This window comes from Silurus meridionalis, chromosome 6, assembly GCF_014805685.1.
Source record: "Silurus meridionalis isolate SWU-2019-XX chromosome 6, ASM1480568v1, whole genome shotgun sequence".
In the NCBI taxonomy this organism is placed as follows: domain Eukaryota; kingdom Metazoa; phylum Chordata; class Actinopteri; order Siluriformes; family Siluridae; genus Silurus; species Silurus meridionalis.
The window spans coordinates 32,015,568-32,035,200 of NC_060889.1; the positions used below are offsets into that span (position 1 = coordinate 32,015,568).

The 19,633-nt window shown below is 39.1% G+C and overlaps 1 long non-coding RNA gene across 1 annotated transcript; it reads right to left on the minus strand.

Annotated features, from left to right (window-relative positions):
* Positions 1-13,416: 13,416 nt before the first annotated feature.
* On the minus strand, positions 13,417-18,944 carry LOC124387928. Its single transcript, XR_006926289.1, has 3 exons — positions 18,896-18,944; positions 15,820-16,099; positions 13,417-13,579 (listed from the first exon to the last, which is right to left on the minus strand). It is a non-coding gene; the product is annotated as an uncharacterized LOC124387928 (long non-coding RNA).
* Between the last annotated feature and the right edge of the window lie 689 nt (positions 18,945-19,633).

A 19,633-nucleotide genomic window follows, 5' to 3' on the forward strand; every position in this document is an offset into this window, starting at 1 on the left:
ACACCTATTGTTATGCGAGGACCAGAGGCGGAAGCCGGAGTAACGGCAAACAGAGACTTTATTTGAACAAAGGCAGAGCCAACACAAAATACCCGTGCAGTTCGGGATAGTCCGGCAAACGGCAGTTCGAATATAAACATCCACGGTGCGTTATAGAGGAAGCGCGGCACGGAGGGAAGCGACGGGGAAGCGTCGGTAGTCCGAGGCGCGCTGGGGAAGCCGCACGCGGCCGTGGAGTGAGCGAGGAGTCCGGGCGAAGAAGGCACGTTGCGGGAGAAGCACAAGCGCGAACACACGCAGCATGAACCTGCACAACCACGCACGAACGTACAATAACGGACCCCGAGTGTGGGTGAGTGAGTGGTTTATATGGAGGCAGGGAGAGAGTTCATAATGCGCTTCAGCTGTGCGTGATTTGCGCTGCATGCTTGGGAGCGCGCAGCGGCAAAGGCAGCCTCTGAAGGAGGCGTGGCAGGTGGATTCCTGACACCTATATGTCTCTCAACATCAGGAATCATATATTATGTTGTACTTTAATGTATCATGAATGGTGTTACACAATATATTAGTATATACATCCTACATATATATATATATATATATAAAACACATGTGCACTAACAATAATTTAAAACCATGCAATATTACCTGTGTACAATATGTTTGATAATGTAACTACTTACTCATGGTCTCTTTTTTCTTCTTTTCTATTTATACATTGTGTTGTGTATACACTATATATACTGCATTACGCTTCTACTTTTTTTTTTTTTTTTACATATTTGCTCATTTCTTTTTGTTTGCTGCCGTAACAGAGAAATTTCCCCACTGTGAGACGATAAAGGCATATCTTATCTTAAACATTAGATAGCAGGATAAAAAATGTTTTCCACATATTTCTACATATACTTTATTAAATATGTCTCAAGCAACTAATAACACTACAAATACATTCACATACGTTCACGTATCGGTTCAACAGCGGGTTCAGCAACTAATGTTGTGGGAACCTCTCCTTCACAAGTGGCGGCTGGTGATGAGGCTACTCTAGTGACTGGTGGAAAGACAGGTTCATGCTTTTCAATGCTTAAAGTTGAATCAATTTCACTGTCTACAGAGTGATCGTCTAAAGCTCACAGATTGGTGTTTAAAGATTTGGTGGGTTAATGCTGAACACAAGTGCGACTGCAGAATTTAGGGTTGCAGGAGAAATTCTTGTTGAACTGAATGCCCTGGAACTGATCCAACAGCAGGCTTGTCTTTTTGGGTGATCTTATGGACATTGTGTTTTACAGAAGAAGAGGAATGTTGAGTAAACTGAACTACAGGATTATGGGTAAAGACACAACACAGTGTAGCCTAATAAATATTATAATATTATTTGGTTGTTCTGGAGCAATGACAGTGGAGTTTTTACCCAGGTTCTTCAACAAGATTTTGGAAAGTGAGAAGATGCCTAAGGAATGGAGAAGAAGTGTGCTGGTACTGATCTTTAAGAATAAGGGAGATGTGCAGATCTGCAGTAACTACAGGGGAATTAAGTTGATCAGTCACACCATGAAGTTATGGGAAAGAGTAGTGGAAGCCAGGCTGAGAGAAGAGGTGACCATCTGTGAGCAGCAGTATGGTTTCATGCTGAGGAAGAGCACCACAGACGCATTATTTGCTTTGAGAATGTTGATGGAGAAGTATAGAGAAGGACAGAAGGAGCTACATTGTGTGTTTGTGGATTTAGAGAAAGCGTACAACAGGGTGGAGAGAGGAGTTGTGGTATTGTATGAGGAAGTCAGGTGTAGCAGAGAGTTCAGGTACCTGGGGTCAACAGTGCAAAGTGACGGAGAGTGTGTTAGAGAGGTGAAGAAAAGAGTGCAGGCAGGGTGGAGTGGGTGGAGAAGAGTGATAGCAGGAATGATTTGTAGTAGAAGAGTATCTGTGAGAGTGGAAGGGAAAGTTTATAGGACTGTGGTGAGACCTGAGATGTTGTATGGATTAGAGACAGTGGCATTGAGTAAAAGACAGGAGGTGGAGCTGGAGGTAGCAGAGCTGAAGATGTTGGCATGCTACTGCTGGGTAAAAACACACAGGGGCTTATTTCCATGTAACGATTATCACGGCTTGAACTCGTTCACAGTACGGTACCCACTACACCCCTTTCAACTACTCAAAGAGGCACAATACTGCTCCAAGCTCGACTTCTGCAGTGCCTACAATCTAATCAGAATCAAGGAAATGAATGAATAGAAACCTGCCTTCCACACCACTAAGAAGCATTATGAGTATGTAGCGGCTGTTCCTCTGCGTTGTGTTAATTTTTGATGGTAAATAATTAAGGATTTTCCACACAAAAGCTGGTTTGGCAGGGAAATTTATTTTCTGTGCCTCTCTCTCTCCTCTGTGTAGCAAAACATATAACCAGACAGGCACTGTTATCCGCAATTCTCATTTAGTCTGCCTGTTAACCACAAAATACACATTAAGTACACCAGGTAATTACCAACAGAACTCACAATAAATGCAGAGTATAAGAGGTATCAATAGACTAGGATTTATCGTTAGTGTGCCCCGAAAATACACGTAAACAGTACTTATTTGAGATGTTAGCCGCTTAGCTGCTAACACATCTCTCACACGTGCAACGCACACACCTCATTGCAATCTCACAATGCTCTGCTCACTTGTTAACAATACTCAAATAAACTACATTTACCACATTAATAACTTGAACTAATGGTCAAATATAACATCACATAGAATACTCTCTCACATTTAATCATTTAAACATGACATGAACACTTATAACACTGTTTAACACCAGATAAACCGGGCTCATGAAATCGTGCCTCTCTCCTCTAGTGCCATCGCGGGAAAGAGGACGAACTTCTAATTGGCTCCGAGTTGAACCGCTCACTACGTATGACGTGAGCTGGCGTACATACCTTATTTAATAAAAGCCCGTAACGTTTTCAAAATAAAATACCCCAAAACAGATGGTAATAAAAACAAATAATATAATAAAAAAAATAACAACAATGATAATCTGGTGTAACAGCATATCCCTGCTACAAGTACAGGGTGATGCCATTCGGCTTGATCAACGTGCCCCGTGGTATTTATTTACTCCTGTTTACTGTTTATTTATCGCAGCAGAAAAGTGTGAATTTCACAGGGACTCCATCACCTTTTTTGGATACAACGTCAGTTGCCAGGGGATCAGAAAGGACTGAAAGAAAATGGAAGCAGTGACAACGTGGCCTACGTAATCGCAACCGCAAATACTTTAAGAACGACAAGCGACAAAACCCACTTCAAGCCCTCTTTTTCCCCCATTTTCATTTTACTGTAATTGATCACCTGCTGCGACACTACTTACACTTAACACTACTCGAAAGACTGCACTGTACATAAACATGTCTCCATATTGTTTTTAATGATGTCTCTTACTGGTACTGTTTATTGTTGCACATTTTCTTACTGTTCCACAAATGACAACATTCTACATGTTGCCTTTTTGCACTGTTATAGTCATTTTCAAATAATATCCTTCTGTGTTTATCTTAAATTTTGCAGTTTATACAGTATTACTGTAATGTATATTGCACATTTGCACTCCCATAATACGTTTATTGTATTTGTTTATTGATTCGATTTACATTGTCTTAAAGCAGCTTTACACAGATAATGTGGTGATAAAGAATGAATAATAATAAGCCGCAGCAGCAGATTAGTTCAGCGCCCACAGGTTCAATACAGGAGTTGAAATGGCAGTATATGTATATTCATTAACAATATTTGCTTTGTCACACTTATATGGTTATATGTATATTAATTATATTCATGTTCTTCTAACAGAAACCACACATTTCCTTACTGCACATATCTTCATCCTCAAAAACTGTCACACAAAATACAGTAAACCTTTGGATTTAAACTTCACCCTGGACAAACTGCAGTTCTTTCTGACAGAAGAATTGGGCCAGTGGATATTTGACCATCCCATCACACACAATTCATCACACCATCAATTCACACACTAGTGAAAAGTTCTATCACTAAAATAAGTTTAGGCTGAACTTCTGTTTACTCATTTATTTAAAACTCAGGATTTTTTCATTCTTCCATTTCCGTAACACAAACAAGAAGAGTGATGCAGAAGAAAAGATAACTATTTCTAATAACAGTTATATTAAATAGTACACAGCAACTCGGGAGGAAAAGATAAATAATTAACTTCAAATGTGATTATTTACTGATGCATTTCTGGAATCACGCCAACGGAGGGCAGTAATCACTTAGCCGTGTGTTCCCTAATCAGAATGATTCCCTGTAAATAAATTGTTGAGTAAAAAAATTTTTAATTATTATTTTATATAATATTATAGTAATAATATTAATAATGATGATAATAATAATAATAATAATAAATATAATGGGATCGACCACATGAGCAGAAACATAAAATCATATTTTTCTGTTATAATTAAATCAGAATGTGAATACTTTATTGATCCCATAGAGAAATTGTTGGGTTGCAGTTGCTCACAGTAAAATTAAATTAAAGGTTAAAATGTACAAAAAAAGAAAAGAAAATGTAAACAAATATTCATATTAACTTAGAAATTTAGCAAAATGAAATGTGTAGCAGCAGAAGAGAAAATGTGTAGCAGTAGTATAACTGATGTTGGAAACTTTTCTGCTACAATGATAGTTATTTAATATAGAGGTGTACAGATGCACACACACACACACACCAAATATATTTCATGCTGTTATACACTAAATATTTATACATTCATCATCCCACATTTTATTCTAAATTTTGTGCAGAGATGTACAAAAAAAAATGCACTAAACTGTTATATACTTAATAACCCTATATATATATATATATATATATATATATATATATATATATATATATATATATATATATATATACACACATACGTACACACACCTTAAACATTAACTCTTAACTGGTCAGCTGTGTAAATGTAAATGTTTTAATTATATGAGAATCTGACAAATGTCATGAAAAGTAAAAACTCCTCTCTGATAGACTTTCCAAAAAATTAATGAATTCTTCTTCTTCTTTCGGCTGCTCCCATTAGGGGTTGCCACAGCGGATCATCCGTCTCCATACCACCCTGTCCTCTACATCTGCCTCTTTCACACCAACTACCTGCATGTCTTCCTCACCACATCCATGAACCTCCTCCTTGGCCTTCCTCTTTTCCTCCTACCTGGTGGCTCCATCTTCTGCAGTGCCTACAATCTAATCAGAATCAAGGAAATGAATGAATTACAAAACACATTATTTAAAATTAATTCACAACCTAATTATCATATAGAAATATGCAACAGCATTATAATTATTAGGTAGAAATATACAACAGTATTATTGTCTCATAGATACCAATTGACATACCTGTGTAGCAAAACATAACCAGTCACTGTTATCTGCAATTCTCATTTAGTCTGCCTGCTAACCACAAAATACACATTAAGTACACCAGGTAATTACCAAAAGAGGACGAACTTCTAATTGCGCTGCGAATTGAACCGCTCACTACGTATGATGTGAGCTGGCGTACATACCTTATTTAATAAAAGCCCGTAACGTTTTCAAAATAAAATACCCCAAAACAGATGGTAATAAAAACAAATAATTTAATAAAAAAAATAACAACAATGATAATCTGGTGTAACAGCATATCCCTGCTACACGTACAGGGTGATGCCATTCGGCTTGATCAACGTGCCCCGTGGTATTTATTTACTCCTGTTTACTGTTTATTTTTTCGCAGCAGAAAAGTGTGAATTTCACAGGGACTCCATCACCTTTTTTGGATACAACGTCAGTTGCCAGGGGATCAGAAAGGACTGAAAGAAAATGGAAGCAGTGACAACGTGGCCTACGTAATCGCAACCGCAAATACTTTAAGAACGACAAGCGACAAAACCCAATTCAAGCCCTCTTTTTTCCCCCATTTTCATTTTACTGTAATTGATCACCTGCTGCAACACTACTTACACTTAACACTACTCGAAAGACTGCACTGTACATAAACATGTCTCCATATTGTTTTTAATGATGTCTCTTACTGGTACTGTTTATTGTTGCACATTTTCTTACTGTTCCACAAATGACAACATTCTACATGTTGCCTTTTTGCACTGTTATAGTCATTTTCAAATAATATCCTTCTGTGTTTATCTTAAATTTTGCAGTTTATACAGTATTACTGTAATGTATATTGCACATTTGCACTCCCATAATACGTTTATTGTATTTGTTTATTGATTCGATTTACATTGTCTTAAAGCAGCTTTACACAGTTAATGTGGTGATAAAGAATGAATAATAATAAGCCGCAGCAGCAGATTAGTTCAGCGCCCACAGGTTCAATACAGGAGTTGAAATGGCAGTATATGTATATTCATTAACAATATTTGCTTTGTCACACTTATATGGTTATATGTATATTCATTAACAATATTTGCTTTGTCACACTTATATGGTTATATGTATATTCATTAACAATATTTGCTTTGTCACACTTATATGGTTATATGTATATTCATTAACAATATTTGCTTTGTCACACTTATATGGTTATATGTATATTCATTAACAATATTTGCTTTGTCACACTTATATGGTTATATGTATATTCATTAACAATATTTGCTTTGTCACACTTATATGGTTATATGTATATTCATTAACAATATTTGCTTTGTCACACTTATATGGTTATATGTATATTCATTAACAATATTTGCTTTGTCACACTTATATGGTTATATGTATATTCATTAACAATATTTGCTTTGTCACACTTATATGGTTATATGTATATTCATTAACAATATTTGCTTTGTCACACTTATATGGTTATATGTATATTCATTAACAATATTTGCTTTGTCACACTTATATGGTTATATGTATATTCATTAACAATATTTGCTTTGTCACACTTATATGGTTATATGTATATTCATTATATTCATGTTCTTCTAACAGAAACCACACATTTCCTTACTGCACATATCTTCATCCTCAAAAACTGTCACACAAAATACAGTAAACCTTTGGTTTAAACTTCACCCTGGACAAACTGCAGTTCTTTCTGACAGAAGAATTGGGCCAGTGGATATTTGACCATCCCATCACACACAATTCATCACACCATCAATTCACACACTAGTGAAAAGTTCTATCACTAAAATAAGTTTAGGCTGAACTTCTGTTTACTCATTTATTTAAAACTCAGGATTTTTTCATTCTTCCATTTCCGAAACACAAACAAGAAGAGTGATGCAGAAGAAAAGATAACTATTTCTAATAACAGTTATATTAAATAGTACACAGCAACTCGGGAGGAAAAGATAAATAATTAACTTCAAATGTGATTATTTACTGATGCATTTCTGGAATCACGCCAACGGAGGGCAGTAATCACTTAGCCGTGTGTTCCCTAATCAGAATGATTCCCTGTAAATAAATTGTTTGAGTAAAAATTTTTTTAATTATTAATTTATATAATATTATAGTAATAATATTAATAATGATAATAATAATAATAAATATAATGGGATCGACCACATGAGCAGAGACATAAAATCATATTTTTCTGTTATAATTAAATCAGAATGTGAATACTTTATTGATCCCATAGAGAAATTGTTGGGTTGCAGTTGCTCACAGTAAAATTAAATTAAAGGTTAAAATGTACAAAAAAAGAAAAGAAAATGTAAACAAATATTCATATTAACTTAGAAATTTAGCAAAATGAAATGTGTAGCAGCAGAAGAGAAATGTGTAGCAGTAGTATAACTGATGTTGGAAACTTTTCTGCTACAATGATAGTTATTTAATATAGAGGTGTACAGATGCACACACACACACACACACACCAAATATATTTCATGCTGTTATACACTAAATATTTATACATTCATCATCCCACATTTTATTCTAAATTTTGTGCAGAGATGTACAAAAAAAATGCACTAAACTGTTATATACTTAATAACCCTATATATATATATATATATATATATATATATATATATATATATATATATATATATATATATATACACAACCCTGGCAAAAGTATGGAATCACCCTTCTCAGAAGATGTTCATTCAAATGTTTAATTGTGTAGAGAAAAAAACCAAGCACATATATGCCACAAAACAATTTTCACTCAACAAAACAATATTCTGGCTGTATAAAACACGTAAAAAAACAACAAAGAAAGATAACTATAGTCAATTACAAGTGTTTTACAGATCAAACAGAGGAAAAAATATGGAATCACACAAATCTGAGGAAAATTATATGGAATCACCATGCACTTTGCATTTCTAAAACAAACACCTGTATCTGATTACAACTGCTAATTAGTCTGCAGTTAAAAGAGTGCTTGCACACATTAGTGATGTGTTGAACCAAGATGATTGACATAACTCATGGCTCCAACACGAGAGATGTCAGTTGAAACAAAGGAGAGGATTATCAAACTTCTCAAAGAAGGTAAATCTTCACGGAATGTTGCAAAAATGTTGGTTGTTCCCAGTCAGCTGTGTCTAAAATCTGGACCAAGTACAAATCAAATGGAAAGGTTGTAAAAGGAAGCGTACTGGTAGACCAAGAAAGACATCAAAGCGCCAAGACAGAAAACTTAAAGCAATATGCCTTGAAAACAGAAAATGCACAACAAAACAAATGAGGAACAAATGGGCAGAAAGTGGAGTTCATGTCTGTGACCGGACTGTAAGAAATCGCCTAAAAGAAATGGGATTTACATACAGAAAAGCCAAACGAAAACCATCATTAACATCTAAACAGAAAAACAAGGTTCCAGTGGGCTAAAGAAAGACAATCTTGGACTGTGGATGACTGGATGAGAGTTATATTCAGTGATGAATCACGAATCTGCATTGGGCAGGGTGATGATGCTGGAACTTTTGTTTGGTGCCGTTCAATGAAATTTATGAAGACAACTGCCTGAAGAAAACATGCAAATTTCCACAATCATTAATGATATGGGGTTGTATGTCAGGTAAAGGTATGGGAGAGATGACAGTCATTACATCTTCTATAAATGCACAAGTTTATGTTGAGATTTTGGACACTTTTCTTATTCCATCAATTGAAAGGATGTTTGGTGATGGTAGCATCATTTTCAGGATGATAATGCATCGTGCCATAGGGCAAAATCTGTGAAAACATTTCTACAGGAAAGACATATAATGTCAATGGCATGGCCTGCAAATAGTCCGGACCTCAATCCAATTGAAAATCTGTGGTGGAAATTAAAGAAAATGGTCCACGACAAGGCTCCAACCTGCAAAGCTGATCTGGCAACTGCAATAAGACAAAGCTGGAGACAGATTGATGAAGTATACTGTTTGTCATTAGCTGAATCCATGCCTCAGAGAATTCAAGCTGTTATAAAAGCCAGAGGTGGTGCAACAAAGTACTAGTAGTGTTTTTATTTGGTGATTCCATATAATTTTCCTCAGATTTGTGTGATTCCATATTTTTTCCTCTGTTTGATCTGTAAAACACTTGTAATTGACTATAGTTATCTTTCTTTGTTGTTTTTAAGTGTTTTATACAGCCAGAATATTGTTTGGTTGAGTGAAAATTGTTTTGTGGCATATATGTGCTTGGTTTTTTCTCTACACAATTAAACATTTGAATGAACATCTTCTGAGAAGGGTGATTCCATACTTTTGCCAGGGTTGTGTATATATATATATATATATATATATATATATATATACACATATATATATATATATATATATATATATATATATATATATATATATATATATATATATACACACATACATACACACACCTTAAACATTAACTCTTAACTGGTCAGCTGTGTAAATGTAAATGTTTTAATTATATGAGAATCTGACAAATGTCATGAAAAAGTAAAAACTCCTCTCTGATAGACTTTCCAAAAAATTAATGAATTCTTCTTCTTCTTTCGGCTGCTCCCATTAGGGGTCGCCACAGCGGATCATCCGTCTCCATACCACCCTGTCCTCTACATCTGCCTCTTTCACACCAACTACCTGCATGTCTTCCTCACCACATCCATGAACCTCCTCCTTGGCCTTCCTCTTTTCCTCCTACCTGGTGGCTCCATCTTCAGCATTCTTCTACCAATATAATTCATGTCCCTTCTCTGCACATGTCCAAACCATCTCAATCTCGCCTCCCTCACCTTGTCACCAAAACATCCTACATGTGCTGTCCCTCTAATAAACTCATTTCTAATCTTGTCCATCCTCGTCACTCCCAACGAAAACCTTAACATCTTCAGCTCTGCTACCTCCAGCTCTGCCTCCTGCCTTTTACTCAATGCCACTGTCTCTAATCCATACAACATCGCAGGTCTCACCACAGTCCTATAAACTTTCCTTTCATTCTTGCAGATACCCTACTATCACAAATCACTCCTGTCACTCTTCTCCACCCACTCCACCCTGCCTGCACTCTTTTCTTTACTTCTCTAACACACTCTCCATTACTTTGCACTGTTGACCCCAGGTACCTGAACTCCTCCACCTTCTCCACCTCTTCTCCCTGCAACCGCATCACCCACTGCCCTCCCTCTCATTCACACACATGTACTCTGTCTTACTCCTACTGACTTTCATTCCCTTCTCTCCAGCGCATATCTCCACCTCTCCAGGCTCTTCTCAACCTGCTCTACTCTCACCACAAATCACAATATCATCTGCAAACATCATAGTCCAGGGAGACTCCTGTCTGACCTCGTCCGTCAACCTGTCCATCACCACTGCAAACAGGAAAGGGCTCAGGGCCGATCCTTGATGCAGTCCAACCTTCACTCTGAACCAGTCTGTCGTACCTACTGCACACTTCACTGCCGTCACACTGTCCTCATACATGTCCTGCACCACCCTTACATACTTCTCTGACACACCTGACTTCCTCATACAATACCACAACTCCTCTCTTGGCACTCTGTCGACGCTTTCTAAATCCACAAATACACAATGCAATTCCTTCTGTCCTTCTCTATACTTCTCCATCAACATCCTCAAAGCAAATAAGGCATCTGTGGTGCTCTTCCTCGGCATGAAACCATACTGTTGCTCACAGATGGTCACCTCTTCTCTCAGCCTGGCTTCCACTACTCTTTCCCATAACTTCATGGTGTGACTGATCAACTTAATTCCCCTGTAGTTACTGCAGGTCTGCACATCTCCTTATGCTTAAAGATCGGTACCAGCACACTCCTTCTCCATTCCTCAGGCATCCTCTCCCTTCCAGAATCCTGTTAAACAATCTGGTTAAAAACTCCACTGCCATCTCTCCTAAACATCTCACGCCTCTACCGGTATGTCATCTGGTCCAACCGACTTTCCATTCTTCATCCTCTTAATCGCTGCTCTCACTTCCTCCTTACTAATCCTATCTACATCCTGCTTCACCAACTCCACATCCTCCAACCTTCTCTCTCTGTGATTTTCCTCATTCATCAGCTGCTCAAAATACTCCCTCCACCTTCTCAACACACTCTCCTCACTAGTCAACACATTTCCTCTCCATCCTTTATTGCTCTAACTTGCAGTACATCCTTCCCAGCTCGGTCCCTCTGCCTGGCCAATCGGTATAACTCCTTTTCTCCTTCCTTAGTGTCCAACCTCTTATACAGCTCCTCATATGCCTTTTCCTTGGCTTTCGCCACATCCCTTTTACCTGCTGCCGCATCTCCTTGTACTCCTGCCTACTTTTCTCATCACTCTGTCGATCCCACTTCTGTTTTGCCAACCTCTTTCCCTAATGCTCTCCTGCACTTCCTCATTCCACCACCACGTCTCCTTGTCTTGCTTTCTATTTCCAGATGTCACACCAAGTACTTTTCTAGCTGCCTCCTCATCACTCCTGCAGTAGTTCCCCAATCATCCGCACCTCTTCACCACCACCGAGCCCCTGTCTGACCTCTTCCCTGAACCTCACACTACACTCTTCCTCCTTCAGTTTCCACCATCTTATTCTTCTTTCAATCCTTACATTCCTCCTCTTCTTCTTCGCCTCCAAAACCATCCTACAGACCACCATCCGATGCTGTCTAGCTACACTGTCCCCGCCAACACCTTACAGTCTCCAATCTCCTTCAGGTTGCATCTCCTGCATAGCACATAGTCCACCTGTGTGCACCTTCCTCCACTCTATACGCCACCCTATGATCCTCCTTCTTCTTAAAATACGTGTTCACCACTGCCATTTCCATCCTTTTAGCAAAATCTACCACCATCTGCCCTTCCACATTCCTCTCCTTAAAACCATACCTACCCATCACCTCCTCATCACCTCTGTTCCTTCACCTACATGCCCATTAAAGTCTGCCCCAATCACCAATCGTTCTTTCCTAGGTACACCATCTACCACTTCATCTAATTCACTCCAGAATCTTTCCTTTTCCTCCATCTCACAGCCAACTTGTGGAGCATAGGCACTGATGACATTTATCATCATCCTTCAACTTCCACCTTCACGATCATCACCCTATCAGAAACTCTCTTCACCTCCACTACACTCTTACTGTACTCTTCCTTCAGAATCACCCCTACACCATTTCTCTTCCCATCCACACCATGATAAAACAGTTTAAATCCACCTCCAATGTTCCTGGCCTTACTCCTTTCCACTTGGTCTCCTGAACACACAGCATATCTACCTTTCTCCTCTCCATCATATCAGCTATCTCTCTCCCTTTACCCGTCATAGTACCAACATTTAAAGTACCAACCCGAACCTCTACTCTCCTACACTGCTCCTTTTCCTGCCGTCTCTGTAGACGTCTTCCTCCTCTCCTTCTCCTCCTTCGGCCAACAGTAGCCCAATTTCCACCGGTACCCTGTCGGCTAACGATACCTGTGGCGGTCGTTGTTAACCCGGGCCTCGACCGATCCGGTATGAAATTCTCCTTTGTGATCCGTGATATTTGATTTGGCACATGTTTTACGCTGGATGCCCTTCCTAACGCAACCCTCCCCATTTACCCGGGCTTGGGACCGGCACTAAGAGTGCACTGGCTTGTGCCCCCCTAATGGCTGGGTTCAAAAAATTAATGAATTAATTAATGAATTGCAGTAACAAATGCATATTAATCACAGATAAAGAAAAATAAAAGTCCAATTAAAAATCTTATTTTGGATAATTAAATGTGTACAGCATTTTTTATCAATTACACAACAAAATAAATAATATTCAATTATACACAAAAAAGTCTTTACTCTGATGTTTTTTGTGATTCTAATCTGATTTTTGGTTTTACTAGGTATGTAAACGTATGAATATTTAATTAGATGGAGCCTCATTCGCATAAATAAACAATGCAAGTGTTGTAATAAATTACCTTCTTTATATGTTCTTTCTTATGGCATTTTGAATTTGCTGATACTCAATTAGTAATACTCTGTATTAGTATTCAAATAGGAGTCTTTGTTTACCCACGTCATGACATTATCCCTCAGAATTGTTGATCAGCCTCTAAAGATGGTTGGTTATCTGAAATAAAGACGCATGAAAAGAATAATTTTGGTTAGGTCAGTATTGGGTATGAATAATCTGGATGTTCTGTACTTTACACTACACAGCTACAGAACTTGTAATATTTTGATGTTTGATTATTTGCATGTATTTTACAGATTATTAAATGGAATAGTGCAGAAAGACCAAGAAACACATTGACAAACATTTCACGATGCTACATTGCACATGTAATATGTACGTGACAAAGAAACACACTGTTTCCCATTCAGGAACTTTGAGCCATGTCGTAACGCTTTGGGAACGCCCTGGCGTTGTCCGCGCTCTGACCCACGTGTGAAATCTGACCAATAGGCAAGTTGTGATGTCATCGGCAGGCGACATTGTGATGACCAGGAGCTACAAAATCACTGCGCATGTCCCTCCTCAAGGGCCCTCTGTGGGAAATTCCTCCCAGGTGGGATTTCCTCTAACAGGCAGGCGGACCCCTCGTTCACTGAGGGCACAGTTCGTAGCAGATGGTCTTTGTACTGAGGTAGTAGAGACCCTACTCCATTCCAGATTTTCCTCTACAAGGAGGTTGTATGCCGCACGGTGGCGGCTGTTCATGTCATGGTGTGAGCACCGTGGCTTAGACCCAGTTAACTGCCAGATTGGTTTAGTTCTGGAGTTCTTACAAGAACAGTTTGTCACAGGGTTAACCCCTTTACCCTGAAGGTTTATGTGTCCACTATCGTGGCATATATCACCTCGCCTGTGGGGCAGTCGCTGGGTAGGCACCCTCTGGTGCTGAGGCCCAGGACGCGACCCAAAGTGCCTGGCTGGTACTTGGCAGTTGTGTTGGCGAGCCTATCCGAGCCCCCCTTCGAGTCCTTGGCGGAAGTGGCCCTTAAGTACCTGTCGGTCAAGACCGCCTTTTTCTTGGCTATTTCCCCCATGAAGAGGATCGGGGATCTGCAGGCTCTGTCCGTGGCCACGTCCCACCTGGAATTTGCCCCTGGCATTGCCAGAGTGTTTCTGTATACGAAACCTGGGTACGTATCTAAGGTGCCCACGGCTTCCACATGACCTGTCGTGCTACAGGCATTCTGCCCTTCTCCATTTCTAGCCCCCGGCCAGGAGAAACAGAACCCACTGTGACAAGTCCATGGAGAAAGTCGGAGCAGCTGTTCACGTCACACTGACCAGACCCTGCCTAATGTGTGAGATGTGTGAGACCAGACCCTGCCACTGCAGCGGACCAGGACGTAGAAGCCGCCACACTCCGGAGTGAGCCCTGACCCCGAGTGGAGCGGGGAGACCAAAGGACTTGTAAGCTGAAAGGATGGCATCCAATACCCACCCGCTTAACGTCTGCTTACTGGCCAGGAAACCTTTTCTATTAGGGCCATAGCAGACGTTAAGCGGGTGGGTAAGTCCTCTGGTCTCCCGGCTCCACTCGGGGTCAGGGCTCACTCCGGAGTGTGGCGGCTTCTACGTCCTGGTCCGCTGCAGTGTCACTTCAGGACATCTGTAAGGCTGTGGGTTGGTCCACCCCGCTGACCTTCTTCAGGTTTTATGACCTTGACCTTAGAGCCACTCCGGGCTCCTCTGTCCTACATGCAGGTGCCGGGGCCCTCACACATTAGGCAGGGTCTGGTCAGTGTGACGTGATTGGACACTCGTTCCCAAAGCGTTATGACGCAGCTCGAAGTTCCCAAATGGGGAATGTCTCTAGGTTACGTATGTAACCCTAGTTCCCAGAGGGAACGAAACGCTGTATCTCCTTGCCACACTCCCTGCATCCCTGCGGTGCTTACCTTCTCTATGTGCAGAAGCCAGCGTCACTACCACCATGCAGCCATTTTGTAGCTTCCTGGTTTACGCGACATCGCCCGCAGATGACGTCACGACTCACCTATTGGTCAGGTTTTACACGTAGTTCAGAGCGTGGACAACACAGGGGCGTTTCCAAAGTGTTATGACGCAGCGTCCCGTTCCCTCTGGGAACAAGAGTTACATACGTAACCTAGAGACGTTATAAGGTGTGTGTGTCTCGATCAAAACACCTTGTGACAATAAATTGTCAATAACTAGAGCAATGCCAGCATTCTTCTCACACTGCGTATGTGTCAGGGCAGTGACCACACCTAGAAAGCGGGAGTAACTCAGTTATAGTCTTAATTTTAAATTCAGCACACAAACACAAGTCTAGTATGATCCGTACCGTGGGTGTAATCTGTAAAGCGGGTAGGATCTGTAGAGAGTATAATCCGTACCATGAGTGTAATCTGTAAATCGAGTATAATCATTAGGATCGGAACACGGAGCAGGAACCAGCGGGAATGCTGGCGGTCAGGAATCTGGTTGATCACTGTAGTCATCAAGTAGAATCGACAGTGAGTGAGGTGGAACCCGGGACCTTTTAAAGGGGAACGGTAATGATGAACAGGTGCTGCCAATTAGAGCAGTGCGAGGCAGCATGAGAGCCTCCGAGAAAGGCCTGGCAGATGGATCCCTGACAGTATGAAACAAACGGTCACACACGTCACACTAAATCTGTAACAACAAAGGAAACATTTCAAGGTAAATATCTGAAACATCTGAACTGGGATCCACATACAACATACAGTATTCTATTTTAAGACAGGTGCCATGTACAAGAGGTTCAGAATGATCAAAACATTGTCATGAACTGCCTTATTTTAACAGCATTTTACCCAAGTAGATGATAGCAGTTGTTCATTTTTTTTGCCCATTGCTCTTTTCCCACAATTTAAGGTCAGATGAGCTCATCTGGGGTAAAAATCTGAGATAATTCTTTGAGGTAATGAAATGTGTGACAAACTCATCTGATGTCAAAATCTAAGGAAATTCTCTAAGGTAATGGAAATGTGTTACGAGCTAATCAGAGTTAAAAATCCAAGGTAAATGAAACAAGAGGAGCTCATATGAGGTAAAAATAATTGGAGGTAAATGAAACAAGAATGAGCTCATCCGAGGAAAAAAATCTGAGGTAAATGAAAAGATGCGCTCATTTGACGTAAACATCTGAGGTAACTGAAATGTGTGACGGGCTCATCTGAAGTAAAAATCTGAGGTAAATGAAACAAGATGAGCTCATCTTGGGTAAGAATCAGAGCTAAATACAACAAGATAGGCTGAGCTGAGGTAAACGCAACAAGATGAGCTCATATGAGGAAGAAATCTGAGATAATTCTCTGAGGTAATGGAAATGTGTTACAAACTATTCAGAGTTAGAAATTTGAGGGAAACAAAAAAAGATATGCTTATCTGAGGTAAGAATCTGAGCTAAATAAAACAAAATGAGCTCATCTGAGTTAGAAATCTGAGCTAATTCTCTGAGGAAATAGAAATGTGTGACGAGCTCATACAAGGTAAAGATCTGAGGTAAACGCAACAAAATGAACTCATCTGAGGTAAAAATCTGGAATAATTCTCTGAGGTAACAGAAATATGTGACGAGCTACTCCGAGTTAAAAATCTGAGGTAAATGAAACAAGATGCACTCATCTGAAGTAAAAATCTGAGAATCCTCTGAGGTAACGGAAATGTGACGAGCTCATCCGATGTAAATTAAACAAGATGGGCTAGTCTGAGGTAAATATCTGAAAAATTTTTTCCGGGGTAACAGAAATGTGTGACGGTCAAATCAGAGGTAAAAATCTGAGGTAAAGGAAACAAGATGGGCTCATCTGAGGTAAAAATCTGAGATAATTCTCTGAAGTAAAGGAAATGCGCTAAGCTCATCTGGTCACTATTAAAAACAATACAACTTGTCAATAATTGCATGCATGTGTTAATCATTAAAATAATGTATTACGTAAGTTAAAAACCATAGAATTAAACAAAAGTACCAGTCTCATTTAGCAGGTTCATCATAAAATTGTTTAAAGAATAAAGTAGACATAGAATAACTGAAACGACAAATACATAAATTTCTTTCAGGACAAATATCCCAAATGAGGTGGAATATTCCTGACAACTGTGTGCATATGTGCTGGATGCCCACCTGGAAATATGGCAGCCTTTTTTTTACTGATGAAGGCCCTAAAAGGTATAAGAAAAGTACAAATATGCCAATTACATATTTACACATATTGGTCCCCCTTTTGCTGCTAAAACAGTCGTGACCCTTCGAGCATTAACAGCATGAACTTCTTCAGCAATTTGAGCTACAGTAGCTCGTCTGTTGGATCGGACCACACAGGCCAGTCTTTAATCAAGGAGCCAACGAGCCTCGGCCACCCATGAGCCTGTTGCCAGTTCACCATTATTCCTCCGTTGGACCACTTTTGATAGATACTGACCACTGCAGACCAGGAAACCCCTTCTAACACAACAACTTTGTGGACAAAATGTCCAGTTGCTGCCTAATAAAGTATATCCCACCCACAAACAAGTACCATGATGAAGATATATTCAGAGCAGTTCATTCACCGATGACAATGTTACAATTTCATTGTTATGTCTGGTCTGTGTAAATGGCTTCAGTGGTTACCTTGTGGACTTCAACACTGTTGTTTTTTTGTTTTTTTATCATTTCCCAGGGGTCCAAAATAAGGCTTCTTCGTTCAAGGAAAGATTGCCTATAGAAATGTAGCGCCCCTTACCCGTGTTATTTATAGTGTAGTAAGGAGCAGCACCAGGTTCACTAAACGAATGCCTCAGAGATGTTGTATAAAGGTCCCTCTGATATCACTGAATAAATTGACTCTAGTGTAGTAAATAATCTTAAACATAAAACGTAGAATACCTCAAGTTCAAATGAGGAAACTCTCTAGCAAGTAATCAAACAGAACAAATTTAATAATAATAATAAAAAAATAAGAACTCAATAAATCTTAATACAAGAATTTAAATTACCCAAATTATAAGCACTTTAAGTCTCTGATATAGTTAAACCCCAAAATCGCATTTCCCCAACATCACAATATAAATCAGTGCCGTAGCGATTACTTCTGTGTCTGTATACACACACTTGTAGTCCAATCTATGAAACTCTTTCACAAGAAGTCTGATTATTATTGTTACACAAAGTTCCTTAGTGCACAATGTGAACTATTTAAAATAACCTGTGGTTAATCGCTATGAGGGAAAAGTCCACCCGGTAAACTCAAACTTAAAACATAAAACAATCAGTGTATTAACACACATGCTCTACACTTTAAGTAAATTATACAACTAGTTATCAAATAATTCACTCTTATTACTGCAAATTTTCAGTTTAATCAATCTGATCAGCCTCCTAGCAGCTCTCCACCCAAATTCTAGATTTTCCGGGAAAACCCGGGATTAACCAATAGCAAACAAGTAAAATAAAGACCAATTTACCTTGTTGTGTCAAACACATTTTCCACATGTACACACCAATCAACCTTGCTACCATTAGCGGCACTCTTAAAGAGACAAGCACACATATTCTGTGACTTGGAATGAACCATTAATTTAGTCTCATCCAGAGCTAATCATCTAATTGTAAACAAACTAACCCTCTATATTCTAGAATTATTTTCTAGTGGGTTACAGAAATTATTACTCATATATTCTTTTACATCTATTAGTTATATTCAAATTCTTATCAAAGTTTAGCAAAAAAAAGAGCAGTCATCTTAAAGCCAATGGACAGCTCCCAAAATAATATTGTATTTTGTTGGATCACACTAAAAAAAAAATTAACAAAAAAATGTAATACAATACACTTAAAAAAAGTTACAGAAGAAATAACCATGCCTACCTTCAATCTTGAGCCCCTTTCCTCCCATATATGTGTCATTTCAAATGAATCGATGTAAAGTGCTTTTTTTCTAGTCTCTGATTGTTTTTTCAGTGTGGGTCGTGTATGCATTGATCACCAGAGGCAGGTAAATAATGAGTACATAAATGTTAATAAGTTAAGTATAGCATTACCTTAGATAAAACTTAGATACAGCACAAGTATACAATTCTGTCATTAAAATCAGCTCACCTCACTCTTGAGCTCTTGATTGGGAGCAGTTCTGGCAATGTCCCAATAAAAAAAGTTTATTTGGACCTATTTTTGACAGGAGCACATGTGACTTGCCTCCCAAT